The sequence below is a fragment of the Arvicanthis niloticus genome, chromosome 17 (genome assembly GCF_011762505.2).
Source record: "Arvicanthis niloticus isolate mArvNil1 chromosome 17, mArvNil1.pat.X, whole genome shotgun sequence".
Taxonomy (NCBI): Eukaryota; Metazoa; Chordata; class Mammalia; order Rodentia; family Muridae; genus Arvicanthis; species Arvicanthis niloticus.
The window spans coordinates 55,233,053-55,255,780 of record NC_047674.1 but is presented as its reverse complement, the minus strand read 5'-3'; the positions used below and the strand labels follow the sequence as shown (position 1 = coordinate 55,255,780).

The window sequence follows — 22,728 nt, the reverse complement described above, 5'->3', positions numbered from 1 at the left end:
GATGACCTTAAACTTCCAAGTGCTGAGAATATAGGCCTCAAGACCATGTGGTGCTGGGCTGGAACTCAGGGTGTCCTGCTGCTGTAAGCCCTCTACTGACAGAGCTGCAGCCCCAGATCCAGATTTAAAATGTCAGTCATCAGACCGTCAGACTGCGTGATCTGCCTGGAAATGCTGAAAGAAGTAAACCCACAGAAATGAGAGTCTCTCTAACAGACTCTGTAAAATCACGATATGGGGTTTATAGATTCCTACTATCAAAGACGGTATTTTTACTTATTACATAAGTTCAGCCACACACAAACAAAACAAAACAAAAACACTTTACTGAAGTTTTGAATTGTCACCTCTGGCCTTTAAAAAGACAAAAAAAAAAAAAAATAAATAAAAAAAAAAATAAAAAACAAAAAAACAAAAAACAAAACAAGAAAAATGTGAAGACGGGGGAGGAGTCTTGCTGGCAAGAAAAGGGCTGAGAAAGAGAAAGAATCCAGGAGGACAAAGCAGGTAATGGGGTAAAATGGCAGAAATATATCATATACATGTATGAAATGGTCAAAAACATTTTTTAAAATTTTAAGAGAGTTAGCAAAATTGTCTCAGCAGGCAAGCACACTTACAGCCCAGACTGAACACCACCAGGGTTTGATCCCCAGGACCCACTTGGTGGAAGAAGAAAATGAAGTCGTGTCCTCTGCCCTCCGTGTGGAGCACATTCGTTGAAGCACACACACATTAAAAAATAAATAAATAAATAAATATTAAAAACTTGGCTAATAGCTCATGCCAGGCATGACAGTGATTTAAGAGCGCGGGAGGTTTAGGCAGGTGGACCTTGAGAAATTCAAGGCAGCCTGGACTACGAGGCAAGGTCCCCTCTCACAACACCAAAAGAAGAGAGCTGGAGAAACAGCGGGTGGCACATCAGATCAGAGCGAGGACAGGGGTTGCGGTACCCACATTGGAGGGCTCACGACTAGTTGTAACTCTAGTTCCAGGGGATCCAGACACCCCTTTCTGACCTCTGTGGGCTCGGAAGATAAATATGCATAAAACAAAAAATGAAAGAAACAAATCTTTTTTAAAAAAAAATGAGAAGCAGTAAGAAGTCATTATATAATAAACCTTAACTACAACATTCTGGGCAAAAAAGCAAGGTGAGCCTAGCGCTTAACCTAGAATTACCCAAGACCCCAGTGCTCGCCCGTTCCCACCGACTGTGCTCGCCCGTTCCCACCGACTGTGCTCGCCCAGGCCTGAGTTCATGCTGAGCCATTAGTTAATCTCCTAGCCTCACCAAAGAGAATGTGATCATTTCAGGGAAACTAGAAGTTTACAAAGACAAAGTGAACTTCCCAAGTCACATACTGTCCTTTAGTTCCTGGTGAAGGTCTCCCCGCCTCCAACCTAGACATCCAATATCCCCCCCCAAATCATACAACTAATCAGGACAGACCCATGCGAGTGGTAAGACCCAAGCATTTTCTAGTAGTTAGCAGAGTCTTAAGTTCCCCAAGCTGTGCCCACAGCCCAGGACCAGCCCTGAGCGTCAGCACAGAGCCTTGAGAAGGTAGAGGATTTTTATGCAGAGGGAAAAGTCCTTTAGAATTCTCGAAGCATTTTTGCCTCTTTTCTCTCATCTTATTCTCAAAATAAACCTTTTAGAGGCTGGGGATGTAGCTCAGTTAGGAGAGTGCTTGCCTGACATGCACAAGACCCTGGGTTTGATCCCTGAGCTCCACATAGTCAGGGTGTGGTGGTGCAAAGGAGGGGAACCAGAAGCTCAAGGTCACCTTTGTCCACATAGCATCTTCTAGGTTAGCCTGGGCTACAGGAGATCCTGTCTCCCAACAACAACAAAAAAAAATAACAAATGTTTAATTCGGGAAATCTGAGGCTCAGAGGTGCCAAACTGGCCAGGGACAGTATTGAGGGCCAGTGTGGTACTCTATCCATCCATGTCCATCATGCCAGTATTTATATTAACAAAACTGCGGCCTCGATGACTTACAGGCTAAGAGAAGAAGCGAGGAAAGCACCTGCTCTTACAGTCAAGTCTGGGTTTCTGGATTTGAATCTCTGCCCTACTATTTACCAGCCACGAGGCTTGAAGCAATCTTCTTAACTCCTTCGCGGCCCCATTTCCCCATCTGTGCAATGGGTAGAGGAACACCGCCACCCTTGTAGAAATGCTCAGGGGTCAAATGAGGATGATGGCTTTGAGTGGCTCTTGCATTTTCAAGTGTCTCCTGTCCCCAGACGCTCAGGAGTGAGGCCAATGTGGCTGAGCATGCTGCCTTGTCTTCTAAAGAAGGAAAGGGTCCCCTCGTGCCAGCTCAGCCTCGACATCTGGCACCAGTTCCTCTTAACAGCGTCCAAGAGCCTCCTGCATGGGATCTCTTACTCCTCAGGCTGCCTTTTAACACTGGGTACAAGCTTTTGAATTCAAGTCCCCTAAAGTGTCCTCTGGAAGGACCCTGTAAGGGCTAAAGAGGAGATGGCTGGACGCCCAACACTCCCTCCTCAGCCGCGGCTCACACTCCACCATCAGTCTACGATGTCAGAGTTCGAGGCACGCCCAGAGGAGAAGCAGGAATGAACTGAGTACAGAAGGAACCACAGGGGACAGAGGCCTCCCGCCCACAGAGCAAGGGAAAGAGACCGGGGCCTCAGAGAAAGAAGGGGAATAGAAGTAAGGGGAAGAAGAGGAAAGGGGAACCCCCTTGGCAGCACCTCTCTTAAGCCTTCACTGTGGAGAGGAGAGGCAGTGGCTTCTCACCTACTGTGGCCAACGCCCTGAGCTCTCATCCCTCCTCCGCCTCTGTGGCATTCCAGTTGGGACTGTCATTTCCCCCACCCGCAAAGCATCATGAGATAAAGGTTTGTTCCCCAGAGCGACACTTCTCAATAAGTGTCTTAAGAGGTAGGGCCTGGTGGGAGATCTTCAGTCTTTGGGAGTGTGCAGGAGTTGGGGGAAGTGGGGCTCTCTTTTGCCTCCAACGTTGAAGTGAGTGGCTATTGCAGGATAGTTGATCACAGTGTGAACCCAGAGACTGTGTTACTTACTCAAAGGCCCTGTTTCTAGTTGTGGTGTGGCTCAGCCCTTACCACACACCTTTAACCCCCTCTGGTTGAAATACAGATTCTCTTAGTGCACACCTTTAATCCCAAACAAGGAAGGTAAAGTCAGTTTGTAGAAGGAAACACCTATGTTTGAAAGTGATATCTAATTGAATGACAGACAAAGTGACGAATCAGAGAAAGATCTGACAGAATAGGATCTGCCCAACTCTCATGAGAACAGAGAGGAAAGGGAAGCTACTTACAAGAGCAGTGCAGAGAGAAGGGGAGAAAGAGGAGGCAGTTTTACCAGAACAGTTATAGAGAGACAGGCTGCAAAGAGTAAACAAGCTAGATACAGATGAAGACAGAACGAGTCAGAGAATGAGAAGGAGCCAGAAAATTAGAATATAACTGTCAGAGTTAGTTTGAGGCCAAGCAGAGCAATTCAGGAGGAGCTGAGAGAAGCCAGACTGAGTCAGTCAGCGTGGAGAGGAGTGTGAGCCAGAGCAGCTCAACCAGCAGAGTTCAGAAAGAACTAGAAAGGCTGAGCTTATTCAGCTGTAAGTCTCAGAGGCTGAAAACATTCTAGGCCTAGATAAGATTGTGCTTAAGCCAGAAGCTTCCAGGACTAGGCCTGGGTTAGCAGACTGAGGTAGTAAGCCTCTGAGATGACAATTACTCAGGAGAATAAAAAAAAAAAAATACTTTGACAAAGTGCCTTTATTCCACCCCTATCGGGCTACATGCTGTCTCACCTGAAACCCAATCAAATGTCCCAATCACCAGCAGGGCCACTCACGAACCTGAACCGACAAAATGTCAGCTAGGCTGAGAATCCAGCTGAGGGGCAGGACACTCAATCCGATGTAGGAGGCCCTGGGTTCAATCCTCAGCATCCAAAACTACACAAAATGTGAATGAAAAGAAACCTGTGCTCTTTCTACGCCGATCAAAGGGACAGAAAGCAGAGTCGATTGATCCTTCTGGCCTATTCCCCTCACCGCCTCAGAGGGGATTTCCTAAACACAGGCACATGACACATTTCCCCACAGACCCTCCTGACTTCAAACCTCTGAACTCCCATGTTGTCTACAGGGCTAAGACCAACATCCTGACATAACTCCAGGTCCTCCCAGCCCAATCCCCACCTTTAAAACAAAGGATCTTATTTTAACTGTATTTGTATGCACCTGCCCGAAGGTGCCCAGGAGTTACAGGTGATGGATGAGCCATCCAATGTGAGTGCTGGGAACCGAACCCAGGCCCCCTGCAGGAGCAGAACACGCTCTTAACCTCTGGGCTATTTCTCCAGCCCCCTTGCTATTGAGAGCTCCTATGCACCAGGACTCAAGCTGAATGCTGGGACACAGTGCTAAGACATCACCTGTGTCCTTCCAAAGCTGACAGTCCCATAGCGGAGACAGATCCACCAAGGGATCGCTGATCCAGCCAGACAGAGGAAGCCCACCGGGCCTCTGAGGAAGGTGTCTGGAATACGAGAAGGTGAAACAGGCCTCCAGGGAAGGGAGAAGCTCCCCCAGGCAGACAAGACTAAGTTCCACCACCACCACCACCAGTACAACCCCCGCCAGACATTCTTGCAAATATGAACATGTTCTGTCCCTGGCTATCTGGATAGCCACCAGCTGCAAGGCACCTGACCTGTGGCTAATAGACCTGGAAGACTGGATTCTTAACTTTATTCAACTTTTAATGACTTTAAATGTAAACGGCCATGCAAAGCTAGGGGGTGTTGAATTAGATAGCATAGGGCGCTAAAACGCAGGCGGTTGAAAATGAAGGCAAAACGAATGTTGTCCCCAAATTCAGAGCTTGACATTTTAACCCTCAATGTGATGGCGTCAGGAGGTGGGGCCTGTAGGGGGGAGGGGCCGGAGGTCATTAGAATAAGATCTCATATACTCAATGCTTGATTTTACACACACACACACACACACACACACACACACACTTTTAAAAGGCTCCCTAGCCTCCATTCCACCATGCATAGGCCCTGAGAGAAGACAGCCATCCATTTTCATGAAACAGACTGTTACTGGATGCTGGATCTGGCGCCACCTACACATGACTTTGGCCTCTCTACCCTTGAACTTAGGGAAATAAGGATTTGTCATCTGAGCCATTTGCAAGAGTGATCTAAATGGACGAGATGAACAGGTAACTAACTCTTGAAGTTGCACAGGGGATCCCTCGAGGCCTGTTCTATATGGATGCCCAGGGTGATGATGTGACCTGCCCTGGCCTTCTCCATATCTACAAGACCTGTCACGTACGGCCCCACGACTGTGCTAGACAGGTTTTCTAGGCCTCATTTTCCAGGCAGGAGCAACTAGTACCATGTTTCTATGCCCACCACTGGACCCTGAGACCCTCACTTGGATCTCTGGAATGAAAGACTTTGGTCAGCAAGCACAAGCATCCCCAGGTCTCTACCTAAAGTTCTCAGGCAGCATCCAGGGTATCTATCTGCAGGTGTTCCACACGGTTCTCAGAATCTATGGGTCAGCTCAGGACAAGTGACTCCTAGAATCCAGTCTCTGGGACAGTCCCGGGCTTGGGCACCAACTCCATCGCTAACCATGTACATGGTCCCAAGCAAGCTACTGCAGTGGGCTTACCTCAGCTTCCCCAAGGGGAAGAAATGAAGAATTGCATCAGCCCTTATAGTGAATGGTAAGGTACGAAATGACTGGGGTGCACAAGGCCCGGCTCACAGTGTGTACTCAACAAGAGTGCCAGGATTAAAGTGGCCTGTACCCTGATTCTGACATCACAGGGAATATGCAAATTCTTGAACCCCTACATAGGCCATCCTCCTGTTCTCTGGAATGCAAAAGATAAAATCCGGCCTCTTACTCACAAAGTGTTACCAAAACGCTCCCGTTGTTCCCAAGAGAAAATTTATTTTAATTCCTTCTAACTTCAAAATGATACAGTCCCCACTGCATTCTGGGTGGCAGGGGCGAGGAAGGAAGCAATGGAACCCGGACCAGCAGCTTCCCAAAGGTTATAAAGCGATGGGGGGGGGGGGGAGAGGAGCGGGATGAAAAGAGCGAAGGCAGCTGGGGTTGGGTGCACAGGGGAGGTGGAGAGAATTCCCTTGAGTTTCTGCTATTATTGAATACCCCAACTCTCAAGGCAGCTCGCCCACCCCCTCCTCCACGTGGGCTGAGCCCCGCTAATGAGAAGGCGAAGCCCTGCCTGCATTGCCGACATAATGATTTCCCTGTAGCATTTTTACATGCCTGCTGCTTTATCATAGCCGAAGTAGACATATATTTTCAATAAACGCTTTCCCTCCCTCGCCCCTCCCGAACTCTGAGCTCTCCCCGGAAATGCTGTTCCCCGGGAACCCCTCCTCCCTTCGCACAATCCCTACCCCACCGCACAATGAGTTCCACTAATCAAAACAGAAAGAAAAGGGGGAAAAAAAGAAAAATGGAAAAATCACAGCTGCTAAAAAGCAGCGCTCGCTGTAAGCCCAAGCCCTCCACATGCATTTGCCGCTTCAAGGACGTGGCGCCCCTCCCCTGTCAGAAAGCTTCGGCGGAGTTGCTCAAAGGGGAAGGAGGAGGGGGCGGGTGAAGAAATCTAATATTCCCTCTTTCCTATTTTGACTAAGCCAGCACAGACAGAAATATAGATAAGGCCTTGAATAACTGATTTAACAAAATGTCACTTATCAAAAGGGGTGGGGGAAGGGATGGTATTTGCATTCAAGGGCTCTAGTTAAGCCATGCTGCAAGGCCACAGACGAACAGCAAGGAAAGGAACTATCACCTTGCTCTGGTCTCCCTCACAGGCTGAAAACACTGGGCCTGGGTTTCTCCCCACATCAAGAACCAATGGGAATAAAAATCAGAGGTTTAAAAAAAATTCTTTAAAGAAAACGGAAAAAAAAAATCTGATTCTTACATAAGCACGTATACAGTACCAACCAGTGGCAGGCTGTGTGCAGGAAGCTGGGGTGCAGAGCGCAGAGGTGACCCAGTTCTGCCCTCCCCAAACTCCTAGTTTAGAAGGGGTAATCTCAAACAGAGATTCTGCAAACCAAGTGCAGCAGGGGTCCCAAGATCATGGCCTGTACCGCGCGCCCAACAGTCCTGCCCCAAGACCAAGGCAAGGCACACACAGACACCCAGATAGCTAGGGGATGGGTATTTATGAGAGATATCATCAGGTCCCAGAGTGGCTCGTAATGAGCTAAAACTATTCAAAAAGAAGGACGTCCTGGAGTCCTCAGGGTTCAACCTCTGACAACCACATACTCACCCAGCTAGAGAGGCACAGGAAAACCATCTGGGAGTTCTATGAACTTCGTTTTTTTAAGGGTGGGCTGCAATTCCTATGGTTATGGACCTTGGGGGTCACTCAATTAACACTCAAATCTTCTTGGATATCAACTCTTACCTTCTTTTTCTTTAAAAATAAATAAATAAATAAATAAATAGATAGATAGATAAATAAATAAATAAATAAATAAATAAATGGCCTTGACCAACCTGTGTTATGGTGACACACCCAGCATCCATCCATCCAGGGCTCCTTACACTGAATGGTCAGGGTATGACACGACTAAGCTTTGTGTACAAGGGAAATTAGCGTTTCTCAGGTAGCAAACTGTCCAGGGCCCTGCTATGTCTCAAGGTCAGAGCCCAAAGACTTGAACCTATCCAGGTAGCCCCCCACACACACACACCCGGGGAACTCGCTGCCACATTGTCAATATCAAGTTTTAGCCTTAACCTCAAAAGCTGTGTGCTCCAGAATAACAGAACCAGCCAATCTGAGTTTCAAAAATGCAACATTCCGTTGGGGGTGTTGTGGGGGGTGAGGCTGGAAAGGTGGCTCAGTGGTTAAGCTCAATGGCTGCTCTTGCAGAGGACCTGAGTTCAATTCCCAGCACCCACATGGCGGCTCACAACCATCTGTAACGCCCGTTCTAGGGGATCCAATACCCTCTTCTGCCCTCCAAGGGGGCACTGATTACATGTGGTCCACAGACATACACACGGGCAAACACCCATACACATAAAAAACAAATAGATGAATACATGCTGTTCACACGTGCTTAAATCTTTGGAGGACTAGGGTCACTGGGGGGGTGGGGGGTTAAGCCTTAACATCCACACCACCTGCTCAGCTTCCCTGACCCTGTGTTTGCACTGCATTCTTACTGAATGACACACGGCTTTGACGGTGAGACACGAAGAGCACAGGCCATTCACGGTCTGGCATCAAAGTGAGCACTGGTTTCCAGCTACACATGTGGCTCTCAATCCCTCTTCTCCCCTTCTTCTTTATTCTGGTGTTACAGGTTCGGATTAACATGTGTGGCTGTCTTTCGGCTATTGAAAATCTAAGCACTCTCCACTGTTGTTGGGAGATACCAATAAGACAAGCCAAAGAACATTCAGAACTTCAAAATCCTAGTAACTTTATGTCAGTGTGGCGTGCAGGTCCTCATGAGCTATCAGGCCTCAGCACGAATCTCCCTCTCTAGGCACGTCAAACCACGTCCTGCTGTTCCAAACATGCATTTCCCACATAAATACAGGAAGACGATTCATCCATGGTGTGACAAAATCTCTCTCTCGGCAATTGGAAGCAGTGAGGTCAGTGTAGTCCTATCTCCTATTGCGGGTGTGGTTAACGTTTTTTCATCATGAAAATAATTTTAAAATAAATAACTCAACCCTCACCCTCTAAGGCGGACAACAGAATTCCACGTGCACAGGATTGATTTTTAAAACTGGAAATGACTTTCCAGTATACACAGCAAGGCTGAAGGCCTGCTTTACGCTAGATTCAGCCTTGTGGCACTAACATTACTGAATACAATACCGAGGGCCAGAGAGATGGCTCAGCAGGTGAAGGAGCCTTCTGCCAAGTTCAGAGAGTTTGGTCCTCTCTGGGACCCACATGGTGGAAGAAGAGAACCAAGCAAGTGCTACAATTTGTCTTCTGACCTGCACAGGTATGCGTGACTTGTACACACACACACACACACACACACACACACACACACACACATTAAATGTAAATACAGATATATGCTTAGCTGGAGCCACAACCAGCCTTTCTGAGCAAGTTCAAGGTTCCCCTGCACCTGATTCACAAGGTTCTTTGAGGAACAAACCAACCTTGCTTGTTTCTTTGGGTAAACAGTCTCACGTTCTGTCTACAGAGTTAGAATTTAATTAAAATCTGTCTTGACTGGCATTTGTCAGCCAGCATTTCTGATACCCAACTTGGGGCCATGAGAGCAGTCTTAAAAAGGATGGGACAAAACCCCAAACCAAAAGCGACTTCAGAGAGGGAACAAGAGTGGGAGGAGACTAGGAGAACAGTTTTAGGAGAGGCTCTGGGAACTAAGGGAAGAATTTCAGGTTTCACATCGGACACTGAAGACTGCAGAATAGGCCACCTCCATGCCTTCTGCACAGAAGCCTCTTCCCTCTCAGAGTCTGTACTTTCCAGAGCTTGTCTGATCCCACCATACACAACTGTAGGAGGAGAGGAGACAGATGTTGTCATCCTCCTGTTAGCGATGAGAAACAGCTGGGAGCACAACTGGACCTCAGACCTTTGAACTCCCCCTCCTCACTCATGCACCTGCCACATAAACCCCACAGTCAAGGCCTTGTGGAGGTCACAGCATCCGATAATGTGATACTTTTTGAACGGCAGGACAAATGAGAGGCACCTATCTCGGACTGGCCTCGAACTACCTATGCAGAAGAAAAGAACCTTGGACTTTGGGTCCTCCTGCCTCCACTTCCCTGGCTAGGATTTGAGGTGTGTGTACCACCTCACCCGGCTGGTACAGTGGTAGGGACTGAACCCAGGGCTTCATGCTTGCCTCGCAAGCACTTTATCAAATATTCGGTATGGTTTGCGTTTGCTTGTTTGTCTTTGTTTTTAAGCTTCCTGTTCAAAACGTATAGCACCATGGCCTCACCTCTTGAACAGGGCTAAGGTCTTTTTCTAGTCGTAGCTGGCTAATAAATCAAATGGAAAGCCCAGAAGAACTGAAGGCTGTTTTCCTTAAGCAAAAGTAATCTGTTCTTTCTCTATGCTGTTCAGTAATGCGGTCAAATGATCAGAAAAAAAAATGCAGTGTAATTTCTGATGCAGTTTTAACCCTTGGAGGATCTGGCCAAAGCTCTGAGCCTGGACCCTTCCCAGGGACAATGCAGCCTCAGCCTGGGGTACAGGCAAGGGGAGCAGTGTACTGTAGCACCATAGAGTTCCTGTTTGGCCACCCATACCTTCACCCTAGCTGTACCCTCAGTAGAGGATGGAGGAGACACCACTCCCTGCTGCAAAAGCCAGATCCTCCCCCTCAGACGGGCTGGGGAGCTTCTCTCCGTTGATCCAGTCCATTTCTTGAAATCAATCAGCCCTCTCCACTGATCGCTCCCACGAGATGGGGTGTGTGTGTGTGAGTGTGTGTGTGTGTGTGTGTGTGTGTGTGTAGTGGAGGTGGATGGGAAAGAGGAGAGATAAGCTCCTGCCATCATGCATAGATGTCAAAGAACAATTTGAGGAAGTCCGTTCTCATCTGATTTGTCATTCCATGATGTGGTCCCTCTCAACCATCACACTGACCTTTCATGAGCAACACACACACACACACACACACACACACACACACACACACGCTCCATACAACCCATTCATCCTCGCCGGGCATTTTGACAGGTCTCCTGCATTTAGCCACCACATAGGGCTTGTGTGCTCTTTTATTTCCTGCCTGACTGCCCGCCTCCTTTGACACTGGCTCACTGGCTACACCATCAGACTACAGACTTAACATATCCATTTTCAGTGGACCAGCCACCTCCAACCTACTGGAGCTTGACTGGAAATGTCTTAACTGTGAGCCTCGATTCCCAGCCTTCCCCGACTTCAGCTAACAGGACACCATCTCTCCACGTGCACCCACCAGAAACTTTAGAGTCACCCCATACCCTGTCTACCCTACCAAAGCCAAACTGTTACTCAGGCAACCTCCACCCCACACCCACCTGCCCCTCCCCAGACACCCTGGTCATCTCCTTATTTCACTGACTCCAACTGCTTCTTTACTGTGCCCACCCCCACCCCACCTCCACAACAACCAATCTCCATTTTCCTTCAAATGTCAAGTTCCTCGGACTGTGAGTTAGGGCACACCACTTCCCACTCAGTACACCGCAAAAGAAACACAAATCCTTGGGTGGCCAAGATGGCTTAGTGCAAAAAGGCAGTTGAAGCCAAGCCCAAAAACCTGAGTTCAAATCCCAGGACCCACATTGTGGAAAAAGAGAAACACAAGTGTATGCGTGCGCACGCGCACACGCGCGCGCACACACACACACAATTTAAATGTAATTTCAAAAAATCCAAATATTTAAGCAGGGTCCAGGGCTATAGACCTTGTAATCCCAGCTACACAGAGGCTAAAGCAAGAAGATCAAAACTAGTTCAAGACCAGCCTGGGGTAGGCAATGAGTGTAAGACCAGTCACAGTCTACACAGACTGTCTAGTCAGACACACACACACACACACTTAAGAGTTTCTTTTAACAACTGGCAGAAAGAAAGAAGGAGGGAAGGAAGGAAGGAAAGAAGGAGGGAAGGAAGGAAGGAAGGAAGGAGGGAGGGAGGGAGGGAGGGAGGGAGGGAGGGAGGGAGGAAAGAAAGAAAGGTAGAAGAAAGGGAAGGGAAGGGGCTGGAGGTGTAGCTCAGTGGTACAGCACTTGTCAGGCATGTGTAAAGTTATTTCAGTTTAGCACTAAAAATAAGAGCTGGAAATCCAACCCTTTCCGAGGCCCACAGGGTTCCAAGTGACCATCCCATCCAAGGTTGCCCTTTCTCCCTCCCCCTTATCTATGGCCTCCCCTAGCTTCCTACAGATCTAAAGCTGGCCACACAGACTCTCCTTTGCATGGCCACTCTGTTTTCTCCCAGCCTGCTCCTCAAGGAGGCTGCATGAGGTCTTCTGCCTGGTCACTACTTCACAAGAGGATATATCACAGTTTGCAGCATCCACCTCTGCCCATGTCCATCTGTGGTGGCCAGAGAGAGAATCATGTCTTCGAATCGCCAAGATTCCCAGTCCCTTAACGTGACTGTCAAACAGCATATACTCAACCAAGAGTAAGCTAACTGGGGCTGGAACAATTGCTCAGCTGTTAAGAGCCCTGGTCGCTCTTGCAAAGGACCCAGGTTCAATTCCAGCACCCACACAGCGACTCTCAACCCCCCCATAAATCTGGTTCTAGGGGATCCAATGCCCTCTTGTGGCCACTGAGGGCACCGAGCATGCACAAGCTACACAGACATACAAGACAAAAGGCTATGCACATAAAAATAAATAAATAAATAAATAAATAAATAAATAAATAAATTCTAAAAAACAAGTGGCTGCTAAGTGTGAAAATGAAAAACAGGGCTTCTCAAGTCAGACATTAAAATAATACCACCACATTATGTGAGCCCAAAATTTTCACAGCCATTTAGACCCAAACTTTTATTTTTCCTTCTCTTTTTCCTCCAAAAGTATTTTCAGTGTCAGTAGCCCAGCATGTCCTACACGACTCCTAGCTTACTGTCCTCTAGAAGGAAACAAACAAACAACCCAAATATTCATTTCCTCAGCCCGAATTCCTGTAAGTGGCTACTCTGAGAATTTTTAATTCTTAGAAAACATCACAGAGGGGGTTTTTGGTAGTTGTGTCTGTCTTTTAACTCATAAGGGATTTTCTAAAAGAATCATGGAACAATTCACATAGAAAGACTTTAATAGTCACTAAAACTTACAGCCCCGGGGGATGGCTCAGTGGGTAGACTGTGTAGACAGAAGGACCCGAGTTCAGGTCTCCAACACCCAAGCAAACGAAACAATAAACATGAAGGCGGGCAGCTATAATCCCAGCACAGGGAGGCGGAGACAGGAGGATGGGTTCCCAGGGTTCACTGGCCAGCCACTGAATTAATGAGCTCCAGACTCAGTGAGAAATTCTGTTTCAAAACGTAAGGTCAGAGCAAGGCACCTTGACAGGATACCTGAGGAAGAGACATAAGTAACACTGACTGAATTCTGACTTATTTATCTCGAGCTCGCAGGTGCGCACACACGCAGGTGGGCAGGCACACACGCACGTATACATGCACGTACACACACATACATGCACATACGCACGCACGCATCCACGCCCATAGCACCCTGATAAACATGCCAGTAACTGCAGTCAGGCTGGTTTTAGTCCCTTTCCGGGAGGGGCAGAGAGAAAAATCTCAACTATATCTTAACCTCACCAGTTACCCTCCAATATGAAAATCTAGAAATACGGTTAACCCACAAGATCCTTGAAGATTGCAGCCTTCCCGCAAGATCTCTGAGGACTTCAGCCCTCTTCCCTGTTCAGCCACACAGTTTGTGAGTTCAGAAATGGGTAGGGGTTGTGTTGCTCCAGGGCAGCCTCTTAAATCAGCCTGAGTTCTGGAGCACCTGTCTGGATCCTTATTTTTCTGGGTCAATATCTAAAGTCAATAAAATCACCTAGCGCTTTCTCCCAAAAAAGCCCAGGGTGGCAGTGCAGCTCCTGGAAGTGACCATACACCATCAGTAAGGACCCTATCAATACATCAATAAATCGCAATAGCCCACACGTGACTTCACAGTTAATCAGGCAAGGCCACACTGAGCTTTTGGGGTCCCCTTCTCCTCCCCAAAGCTACCTGTTGCCTGGGAACAGCGGCTTAATTAACCTCAAGCTTGACTAAGCATTAGATCATCCAGCCAGCTGGCTGGAGAGGAAACTTCGAAGATGAACTGAAATTATTTTGGGTGCCTGAAAGTACAAGCTCCTTCTCCAGTAGCACGTATAATTTGGATTTTTTTTTTTTAAATATATCTACAACAGGGTTGGAGAGGTGGCTCAGCAGTGAAGGGTACTTACTGCTCCTTCCAGACTAGAGTTCCGTTCCCAGCCCCCACGAGGAGGGTCACCACTGCCTGTAACTGCAGCTCCAGGGGACCCCACGCCTCTGGCCTTGGCAGGCATCTGCACTCACACGTGCACACACACACACATGGAATCTCATGCACATAGACACAATTAAAAATATTTTTTCAAAAAAATCGGTAAGACATGAATGAATGAACGGGCCCACACCAGCGGCAGGCTCTCCTAAGTAATGGCTTTTTACATGTTGGCACGGTTGCCAGGCCGCGCAAGAGCCTTTGTGGAATGCCAGCGTACAAATCCATTTCTCCATGAGAAGACAAAAAACAGAAGTTAATCAACTCGCCCCGAGTCCATGAAGCAATTTGGCCGTTGGCCCAGGAAGACTGTGTCAAGAGCTCTGGGCTCTCACTCCACATGACTCTAGAATAAGGCTGGAACCCAAAGATCTATCCTTTTAAAAATAACAGTAATAATAACCCCCATTTGCAGAAACGGCTAGAAATTGGTACCCTGTCGATTTTCAGAGACACCTTGGCCTGCCTTGAGCATCCAGTCACCTTAGAAGTCCTGTCATGTTACTAATGCCCACAAACTCCAACCAACTACTAAATATAAACAATGTTAGCACTTTTCGCCCCATCAGCCTCCCTGCGAAGTCTTCTATGCACCGCCCCACCACACCGAGGGGGAAAAAAAACCAATACTTTGTGTTCTTACAGTCAACCTATACATCAAAGAAGAAAGAGAGAATTCTAAATAAGCTTTGTTTTCCTGTCTGCACATATATATATATATATATATATATGAGGCACAGAACAGGGCCCTGTCCCCTCTCACCTTTATAATTGAAACTCTGAACTCAACAAAAACCACAGGCCCGGGCCGGTTAACAGAGTACCTTCTGCACAGCCCATAGACTGACTCTTTTCACAGCAAGCTTGTGTAAATTCTCTGATATTAGCACATGCCTGCTACGTGAACGTCTGCTTACCAAGCTGTGAAAAGACCCACATTCACTCTGGAACCTACAAAATTAATCTTCTCTGTGCCTATAATACATAAGGCAAAGGCCCCTTCCCTCCCTCCCTCTCCCCCCCACCCCCACCATGTCAGGCTGGCTTCTAAACAATCAGTTGGCGAAAATGGACATGCCTGAAAGGGCGGGGCCCAAAGGGGTGTGTCACTCCGGGTATCAATTCCTGTAAATCAAATCCTGACAATTGTCACAATATTTTAAAAAGAATGAATTATGATTCTTGGGCCTTCAAACCTTTATTACCGCGAGAACGTTGAATGGCGGCAGGGGTTGGGGGCGGTTACTGTGGCTTGACTAATGGCCAAAGCCAGACAATAAAATAAATCTCATAAATGTTAAGAGGGAAAAGAAAAAAACTGAACCACTATTCTTGGCTCCCAGGTTAGACATGTAAATAATTCCACCCTGGAATAAACACACATGAGGGATTCTTATTTACTCTCCCAGCGCATACACCCAATCAGGCTCAGCTACTCGCCCAGTTAAAGATAACAGCTAATTTGTTTAGCTAATGCCTAGTTGGGAACATGTGATAGGTGGCACTAATAATTCTAACTAACTCAACTCTCAAACTGCCAAATATCAAACCCTCGATCCTAAGACCTGACGGGAGGAAGGATAGGAGATAAAGTCAGTAGCATAGAGGATTTTTTTTTTCGTTATTGTCTTTTTTAACCAGTTTTCCCTTTCTAGACTCAAAACCTGTTTACAGAACTAGGAAAAGCTTAACCGACTTTACTTAACCCTAGTGTTAGTTGGTTATGCCTTAACCCTACTAACCAGTTCCTGGCCAGACACCCTGGTTGCTCAAATTATCCTGGCCAAGTTCAACTCCCCACCCCAGCACCCATCAAAGTAAAAGTATCTGCAGAACCCAGTAGGCTGAGTGCCAAGAAAGCAAGCAAGGGGAGGCAACCGACTGCTGGTTTAACTAGCTAAGTGCTGGGTCCTCCAGCATCTTGTCCAAGTGAACCACAAAGCACACTTCCACACAGAACTCCTTTCCTGAAAAGTACCAATGGTGCTTAAGATTGTCACCACCTGGGACAACTTAAAACTCCTTTCTGAAAAAAAAAAAAAAAACAAAACAAAAAACAAAAAACAAAAAACAAAAACAAAACACCTCTGCGGCCTGAGGAAAAGGCCAATGCAAATTGCTTCTCCCAGGCACGCTCTGCTGTGCTGTCTTGGGCCATGGCAGAACTGGTCATCTCTAAGCATGACTTTCACACACTTCACAAGACAGTCCAGAACCACGGAAGACCCAGCACTAACTAGAACACAAACACTTCACTTGCCCTAGCAACATTTGTCCGAGGAGTTTGACAGCAAGCTGACTCTAACCTGCCCGGAACCCAAAAGCATTTTCTTCCTTTAACCCAAGGATGGCAGGCACACAAGCTCCAGCCAGGTGCTGGCCAGAGGCTGCCTGCCAGGTGCCGTCAGCCTGCCTCCGTTGGTAAAACGGTGGTGGTTTGCTTTGTAATTTCTGCTTCTTCAGCCCACCAGCAGTAACTTCCCAGACTCTCAGACTGAAGTTAGGGAGTGAAGAAGCAAGTTCGCCTGCTTACACACTTCTCCCACCTGGGTGGCCACACTTACTTCTGGGGACTACCCAGCCCCCACAGAGCCCGCAGACTCACATATATACACATATGCACCATGTCAAAAACCCCAAAAGACACATCCCTAGGGTCCTGCGGTTTCTTGGCTGGAAGAATGGAGGCTTTATAATATACCAACCTTCAATTTCAAACCCACCACCGACACCCTTGAAGCTGGGGTTTGCCAGTTACACCGCCCACCTCACCCCTCCCCCTTTGCTGGGATGCTGTGAGCCCAGAGAGGGAACAGAGAAGAAGGCAAGCAGGGAAAAGGCCCTGCTAACGTACTGAAAGTAAAGAGGCCGCGGGAGACTTGTCTTTCTGTGTCCCCCGCAGGCTTCCCTCCACACTCCACCCCCATCTTCTTACGGTGCATCCCTCCTCCCAACTATTTTTTTTAATGAAACTTAATAAGCTTTTCGCCTACCTTGGCTGTTTCGGCAACAAGTGCCTGGGCAATCCGACAAGACGACCAATCTCCACTTGGGGGGGTGAGACGGGGGGCGAGCCGAGCTGATGGAATAATTTCAATATTAATTTATGTCAGCCGCCTTCTCGCAGCTACTCATTTACAGTACGGCCCTCAGCCTGTAAACAAATATCGCTCCGCCAGGAAACATACTCCCCAGATGCAAGCCCCTCTCCCCAAGCAGGGAACCTGGCCCCTCGCCCCTCCCTCCCACAGCACGGCCCCCTCACCCCCGAGTCCCGGGTGGGAAGCTCAGGGTTTTCCAAAGCACCAACTCACCACCTTCAGCCACCACCCCAGCAAGAAACTTACTCGGTCCAGTCTACGCCTCAACCCTCCCTCCAGGAAATCTCCTCTCCATATGTATTCAACCTCCCCGCAGGAAATCTGCTCCCCCCTCCCCCCTTCTATATACATGCACACCCCCTCTCTCCTCCTCACGCGCCCTCCCCGGGCAGAAACTTACTAGCTAGCAAGCAAGCGTGCAGGCTCTCTCGTTCTTGGAAACTTACTCCCAGATACAGCACCACCAGCACCCTGCTTTCCCCCCTCCCCCAGGCCCTGCTCCCTTCCTCGCCCTCCAACTCCAAACTCTCCGCATCCAGCCACTCTCTCCCTCCCCGGTGGAAATTTGCAGCGCCGGGCTGCGCGCGTGCATCCACCCTCCTCCCCTCCAGGAAACTTACTCCCCATCTGCATGCACCGCCTCTCAGCCATCGCTTAGAGGGAAGGGGGTGTGCTGGGGAGACAGAAATACATATGTATCTCTCGCCCCTCCCCCGGCCGCAGCCCACTCAGGGCCGAGCAGCGCTAACCTGGCCTTACCTTTTTGCATGGCCCCCTCCCCGAGCCCTCCGGATCCGCTCCCCAGCACCCCAACCCACCCCTTTTCACCCATCACCCACCCCTAGCAACCGTTCCTAAGCTCCTCTCGGCCTTTTTTTTTTTTTTTTTAATCCAGGATGCAAATTCCTCCCCTGTCAGCAAATCGACTGTCAAATTATTTTCTTGCAAAAGGAGAAAGGCGGGGTGGAGGGGGGGTCAGAAAAGGGGGGCAGACAGGCGGGTAAAGGGAGGGAGAGGGACAGAGGAGGGGAGAGATATCCCTCCGCAGAGCTGGGGCTGGCGGCGGGCGGGGAAGCAGGAAGTAAGGTGTCCAGCGCGGCGGGTTCTCCGTCGCGGCCCCCGCCCGCCGCCCCTGTCCCCCGGGGCGCCTCGCTCCGGCAGGCGCGGGCCGCCCGGTGCATTGTTCACAGCCTTTCCCTAGCCGGTGCACGGACGACTATTTTTCCGCGCTCCGCGTTGTGTATGCGTGAGCTTGCACCTTTTGTAAGCTGGCGAGTCTCTGAACGCAAGAGGATGGGACCACGAGCCGAGGACCTGTCAGTCCCCGGAGTGCAGCAGAGACTCAGATCGGAGGAGGGGGTGGGGGACTTGAGGCCCCCTTGGAGTGGGAGGGGTGGGAGAACAGCTTGGTGGCCGGGAAGCTGCCGCCTTCCCACTCCGGACCCGTTGCAGGATTGCTTCCTGCGTCGCAGTCGCGGTTATTGTAAAAGGCGCGTTGCGAATCTAACGACTCGGGCTGGGAGATTTTTTGTTGTTGTTGTTGTTGTTTATTTAAGGATTTGCAAAGATGCCAAGATCCAGGCGGGCTGCAGGAAAGGGTTGTGCCTCGAACCCTCACCACCACCACCACCGCATCCCCTGGTCTTTCTAGGGCCTGGGGGTGCTCCCAGGAAGGGATCTGCGGGGTCTGGAGAAGCTCGCGCCTCCATCCTCTGCCCCTTGGGGGCGGGGAGAGGTCTCCATCTCCGCTGGGTCTGGGAGGGATGTTGCCTAGGAGAGAGGCGGGCAGGAGGGAGGGAGGGAGGAGAGGAGGGGGCGCGGGTGCGGCCCTGCGTCCGCCCCTCGCCGTGCGCCATGACTGTGGAACGTGGTGCCGGGGAGGAGGGCCCGCCGCCGGGGGGCCGCCCGGGGCTGCTCGACATTGGTTGCAGAAACCCGAGCCCTGGAGTCGCTCCCCCTCCTTGGGCTTGTCTCCTCCTCCTGCTCTGCGGGGGAAAACCGCTGCACCCAAACGGAGAGCAGCTGCGAGCAAGGGGGCAGGGCGCCGGCTGGCAGGCTAGCCAAGGGTTCGAAGCCCCCCTCGGGGGGCGCTGGCCTCGGAAATGGGAAAGGACCCGAACAAGACCTCGTCCCAGGACTGCAGATCAGTCCAGGTGCCACGACCTTAGGGCAACATCCCGGCATCTCCAGCCATCTCCGTACTTCTTTTTTGGTCTGAGGAAACGTGCACCAAAGATAGTTTAACTAAACCAGCCACCCCACGCAGAGATCTAGACTTCAGTGCTGGAGGATCTGTGGGACAACGAGTATTCTTTTTTTTTTTTTCATTTTTCTACGAGGAAAAGTTACACCATCCTTCCCCCCCCCCCCCCGGTGTGGAGGAATCGTTGTGCCTTTTTCTCCCCAAATCTGGCGAGAGATAAGCCACTGTCCCCGAGCCACCCCACCCCCACTTGAGCTCCGGGTGTGGACAGGGCGGGAGAAAGACTATATGGAAGCTTAAAGCATGAGGTCATGGTTTGAAGAGGCTGCTGCCAAAAGCCGCGGAGGTGGTGTGTATACGCGCGTGTGTGTGCGCGCGCGTGCGTGGGTGGGTGGGTGGGTGGGTGTGTTTGGAGGGGTAACGGTTTTCCATCTTCAGCACTGGAAAGCCCTCTCATCTAATCCTATAAATTCTAAAACACCTGAACCAGGGAGACCCTTTGTAAAAAACAGAAAGGGGCTCCAGTCTGTTTTCTCTCCGTGAACCTCTGGCCAGTGCACGGGTCCTTACGACTAAAGAGGCGAGGACAGTGAACAGGAGCATAGCTTGCCCACCCTTACCTTCCCAAGCCTCTGCTTCCATCAGGACTGCAGCCCTTCCCAAGACACTAGTGTCCCACACCCCAGTTTACCGCCTGCAAGTCCCTCCTGACTGCTCTCAAGAATAAAGCAAGTTCTGAAGCAACCCCACCCCCAAAGGGGGGGGGGTATTTCACCTCTGCAGCCCTGTCTTCCTTCAGTCATAGCCTTGCTGCTGCTTTGCTCTGGGGGTGGGGTGGTCCCCTTACCTTCACTACCTAATTTTACTAGACTTTTTGGACAGTCAATGTTCCGGTCCACTGCCCATATCTCCAAGAACCCTTCTAGAAGTTACACCTTCGTCTCTAACTCCCTGGAGGGGGGGGGGGGGCTTTCTCCAGACCTTCTGACAGCCAGGTTGTCACGGAACTGGCCCTAAGAAAGGCGCTTTGCCAAGCTTGAGAGTCACCATTGCCTCAAGGCCTGACAGTTCCCTGAGGGAGTTAGCTTGGATTCCTCAAGAGACCCCAGAGAAAGCATCGCCCTGACCTACCTACAAACCTGAGCCCCTCCGCCTCCAAACATCTGCATCCACACCCACACAGCACCTAGAGAGGAAAGGTCTCCAAACAAAAGCTCCTCCCTGGGACAGATAAGAAACCCGAATAGATAAGGAGTTTCAGGCTGCTGAGTTAAGTAACTGGCCCCAGGTCATAGACAGACCTTTATTCCGACCCAGGTTTGCAGGGGCTCCTAGACCACAGGCTGCAGAAGGAGGAGGGTTTGCTTCATGCTACTGCACAGCCACCTATTACACCATGCTTTCTGACTTGGTCCACAAGTTCACCAGGAGCAGAGCGACAGGGTTGCTGAAGAGTTAGCCCAGAGGACCTTGAGCAATCTCTCTCTGGACCGATGGCACATACAATAACTTGACATGGTGAGGCTTAAACAAGTTAATAGTTACAAGCCTTAGAACGCCACAAGAAGCCCTTGTTTGTTTTTAATGGGGTCCTGTAGTTCTCTCTCCTCCCTCCCTCTCTCTCTCTCTCTTACACACACACACACACACACACACACACACACACGGGAGAAAATTATGTCCCCAGAGTCTGAAATTATTTAAGCAAAATTATCTTTGGCCTAAATGATTGGAAAACACCAATCAAGACATAGATAAATAGAAAGACCATATTTAGTCAATGAAATCACCTTAAAAAAAAAAAAAAAGACAACTTTTTCTTGTTTTGTGTGTGTGTGGTTGGAACATGGAGGTCAAAGGACAACTTGTTAGCAACTGGTGCTCATCTTCCACCAAGTAGGATCCAGGGCTTGAACTCGCGTCATCAGTCTTGGTGGAAGGTACCTTTACTCACTGAACCAGCTCACTGGACTTGATCAAGGAAATCAAGGTTTAAAGGCAATCTGCAGTGTGACATACCCAATCCCCTACAAGGACTATGGGTTTTAGTCTGCTTTGGTACAGGTCTGCAATTAAACTCAGTCTGTATTGTCTATGTACTCAATTTGTGGTCAATTGGTTGGTTGGTGACAGGATAATACTATGTAACCCTGGCACTTTCAATGCAGCCCAGGCTGTCCTGGAACTCACAGAGACCTGCCTGCCCATCTCACTCAAGTGTTGGGATTAAAGGCGTGCACCACCACACCCTGATATGAATTTTTTTAATGAGTCAAAGGTCTGGAGAGATAGCTCATGGGTTAAGAGCATGGATGCCCTTCCAGAGGACCTGGGCTCAATTCCCAGCAACCAGGTGGTGTTCTACAACCATCTGTAACTCCAGTCCCAGGGGACTGGCGCCCTCTTCTGGTCTCCAAGGCACTGCACATGTGTGGTACACTGACAAGCACAGAGGCAAAAGATGCATACATATAAAATAAAAACAAAATGAAAAGAGAGAGAACGTCAGAGAGAAGATGGCTACTATCAAAATATCAGATCTTCTAACTGAATCAAGCTAAAAGGCCCTTAGCCCCTGGGCACAGCCTGCCTTCTGGAGACTGAAGCCAGGTGACCACTGTACAATAATGGAAGTTGCTGTCAAAGCTGTTAGGTCTTGATTGTCAATTCTCAGCACTTGTCCTCGTGGTACAACTTGCTTAAATGTAATTATTCCTCCTCCTCTTCCTCCTCCTCCTCCCCCTCCTCCTCCTCCTCTTCCTCCTCTTCTTCTTCCTCCTCCTCCTCCTCCTCTTCCTTTTCCTCCTCCTCCTCCTCCTCTTCCTCCTCCTCCTCCTCCTCTTCCTCTTCTTCCTCCTCCCCCTCCTCCTCCCCTCCTCCCCCTCCTCCTCCCCTCCTCCCCCTCCTCCTCCCCTCCTCCTCCTCTTCCTCCTCCTCCTCCTCCTCTTCCTCCTCCTCCTCCTCCTTCATAGGTTTAATGGTACCAAGTTCAAATGACCAACAAAAAGGTCTCTTCACACTGTCCCCATCCACTCCACTTTCCCTGAGTAGAAGCAAATTCACAGGTGGAAGATGTGCCCAGCGGTTTCCCAGCGGAGGCCATGCAAGAGACTCTTTGGACTCCTATTTCAGTTTTTATATCCAATGCTCCTTTTCCAGCCCAGGCAGAGCCACTGCCCTGCCCCCCACCTACACACACACACACACACACACACACACACACACTCACACTCCTATTCTTTCCAACTGCTTAGCCTCATACAGGTTAAATGGTCATCTGAGCTACTCACATTTGAAAATGATTAACC

At 49.4% G+C, this 22,728-nt stretch overlaps 1 protein-coding gene across 19 annotated transcripts in view; it reads right to left on the bottom strand.

Annotated features, from left to right (window-relative positions):
- Positions 1 to 18,161, bottom strand: part of Trerf1 (transcriptional regulating factor 1) — a 219,557-nt gene extending 201,396 nt beyond the window's left edge. For 10 of the 19 annotated variants that reach the window (XM_076915311.1, XM_076915318.1, XM_076915319.1 and 7 more), the window contains exons 1-2: positions 17,618 to 17,769; positions 17,110 to 17,195 (exon numbers count right to left, since the gene is read on the bottom strand). The gene's annotated coding sequence lies outside the window, so the exon portion shown is untranslated. Of the gene's footprint in view, positions 1 to 17,109; positions 17,196 to 17,617; positions 17,770 to 17,837; positions 17,907 to 17,976; positions 17,996 to 18,056 lie in introns of those variants that run through there. The other 9 variants (XM_076915324.1, XM_076915320.1, XM_034521600.2 and 6 more) reach the window with 4 other exon arrangements.
- Positions 18,162 to 22,728: the final 4,567 nt, after the last annotated feature.